Here is a 3,196-nt window from a genome sequence, read left to right as displayed (position 1 = left end):
AACTGCATAGGTAACACAATGTATTATTTATGGATACATTCTTACAGCTGAGTGCCACACATGATCACACTTGTGTATCACTCAAAAACACATGTGTGACACGCCAGCTAAATGGGGGTCAAACTTCTTACACTACTCATCACACATGTGTGACACAACATCAAGAAGTGTTGTGTCACACTTCTTACACTACTCATCACACTTTTGTGTCACTCACAAACACCCGTGTGACACGGGTGTTTCATGTGTGTCACATCAAGAGGTGTTGTGTCACACTTCTTAAAGTAATCTCTCACTCATAATGTATGTGTAATGTTAAGTATGACTATGTTTTTTGTTGATATTGGGAGCTTTGAAAAGGGCCATTAACTTAGCCTCCCTTTTCAACTTAGCCTTCTCTTTACGTATGCCCTCAATGGCCATTGCACGTACTTCTTTAAAGGCAGTTTCCTGTTCATAAGCCTTCACACGTGATCTACGATAAGCCTCCCACTCACTGGAAGACATGCCTTCTTTATCTCTATCTTTTTCAAGTAGGGAAATACGGTCAACTAGTGACTGTGAAATCTGACATGAGGAGCCGTAGCGGGTAATGCGGCACTTTGTGGGATGTACTTCTTCGCCGTATTCATTGTATGTGACTGATTCTGATGTGTAATGTTCAACCTGGTGCATGATTCACGTTAGGGACCATCTTTTCATTCATTATACACTTCACACTCACCGAAGTATCCCATACAGCTTCATATATACCATCCAAAGGATCCAGGTCCACCACCACATCGAACTTCTTTAGGATAAACATAGCTCCACAGATTGATCCCTTTCTAGGCGATCCTTCCACCTGATGAGGGATACCAGTCTCACGATCAATCAAGCAGTGGATTCCATATGCATACCGAGTATGATCACCATCTTCATGAGGATCATTGAAAAACCCATCAGCAGTAACTGCCATATTTGAAGCAAAGACCTTCCCGTTCGCAGTATCTTGCCACTCTAGATCGTCAAATCCGGGTTCGTTGGCATCAAAACCAAGCTGAAGGTTTGATACGAAGATGGAAAAAGCTAGTGAAGCAAAGCGTTCAGCCAGGAAATCACGGATCTTGTGGAATTTGGCCATTCTTTGTCGGTCATCATCAATACGATCCACCTTTGAAGATGTGAAATCATTCAGAGAATAAGGTGCTATTCTGATGAACATCAGCAAACTGCATTGAAGTAGGCCCATGTGATTCGAGATTGACTGACCAGCTGAAAGATCTAGGTCAGATCCTCCTCTCCATCCCGCACATCCCATCCAACCCCAATAAATACCCGCCTCCTGAAGTCTCTTAGTTGCTCTATTAGTTAAACACTTCCATTGAGCACGTGCTGTCTTGTAAGTGGTCGAGATTGCTTCATCAAACGCGGCACGTACTGAGGGTGTGAGGTTTTTGAATTTGGTGCAGCGAACCACCAAAATGAGTGAAAGATCGGCCGCGTTGATGACAGCAACCGTTCCAGAACTGATCATGATTGGATCGCGATCCAAAGTGTAATGATCACTATCTCGACTCCATCTGAATATGAAGAGAGTGTCAGGAGGAAGTCCAAGCTCTTTGGTGAGTCTAGCTTTAATTTCAGTTCGGCGGGTATGCCTTCGAGGATATAATCGGCCTAGGTCGTAATAAGATTTCCATCTCTCAGTTCGCCGCTTGACAGCTGATGGGGATGTTTTAGATTTGAAGTTTTTCTTCTTGAATCCATTCTTTTCGGCTCTTTTCCTTCTTTTTTGACGTGACATGGTGATCTATGTAAGATTAAGTAAGACAAAACAATCAGCCGATGATGAGATGGATTGGAAGATGTACGACTTTGAGCATTACTCGATCGATTAACTAGTGAACCAGTAACCGCAAGAGTTTGGTTAGAGGTGGTTGATACAATCAATTCAATTGATACAGTCGATTTTGATGCAGCAATATTCAAATCAGCGAGCCGTATGACCAGATGGATCGTAGCCGGAGGCCAACAACACTCTAATCAAGCAACCACGACTAAGAGGAAATATTGATCGTTTTTGATTTGAAATATCGTCCAGTTAGATTAAAGGTAAATCTTGAGGGTGTAAGCGAGTTGAGAATTGAAAAGATGATGGGATGGGTGGTAAGGTAGATTCCCATCGCGCTCGATGGGAACAGAAGGATGAAATCGAAATGAAACCTTTCAATAGGTTTATTTAATTGTAATTGTATTTAATCAATTGATTTGATTCAATTCATCAATTCAAATGATTGAATTGAATTAAAAAGGATTCTTTCAAATGCATCATTTGAAAGAATCCCTTTCAATCAATACATTCATTTGAATATATCAAGACAAATAAATGTATTGAACAATCCTATGAACAAGTTCAATTGAATTTTCAAATGAATTCGAATGATTCAATTGTATTGATTCAATTGGATCATTCGATTGAATGAATTGGATTGAATCAAATCAATCAAATGTAACCAATTGAATCATTCTATCGGATGATTCGATTGGATCAATTTGATTGATTTGATTCAATTCAATTCATTCAATTGAATTCAATTGTATTCATTCAAATGAATCGTTGAATTAATACAGTGATCCAATTGAATTAAATTGTGGCAATTTGATTTGTGTCACCACAAACCACAGCTGTGACACAGCTGTGAGGTTCGTGGTGACACAGTTGTTTGTGGCACAACATTGTTTAGTGGTGACACAAACCTCACAGAGGTGAAACAATTGTGTCACAGCTGTGAGGTTTGTGTCACCATGAACCACAGCTGTGTCAGTCACAGACCTCATGGGTGTGACACAGGTTACACCTTGATGACACTCATGTGTACATAGGGTTTGGACAAACCTTGCATTACACTATCATTTCTTGTGTTCTTGTGTAACCACACGAGAAATGGCTCATGATGGGACGTGTGACACATATGTGCCACACCATTGTGACACTGTTAACCCAACTGTGACACACCGGTGTGAATGGAGTGGCACAACGGTGTGCTCCAACTGTGTCACATGTGACACTCCATTCAACATTTTTGGCTCGTAAGTCCAAACAAAAATGATGGCAGATCAAGTTAGGAGCCAGATCACCTCAATTGCAAAGTTGAAACATGGAACAATTGTTTTTCTGATTCATGTTAAGTTTTAAATTATCTTATTGATACCA

The sequence above is a fragment of the Melampsora larici-populina genome (assembly GCF_000204055.1).
Source record: "Melampsora larici-populina 98AG31 unplaced genomic scaffold MELLAscaffold_36, whole genome shotgun sequence".
Lineage (NCBI taxonomy): Eukaryota > Fungi > Basidiomycota > Pucciniomycetes > Pucciniales > Melampsoraceae > Melampsora > Melampsora laricis-populina.
Note: the sequence above shows the minus strand (reverse complement) of the source record.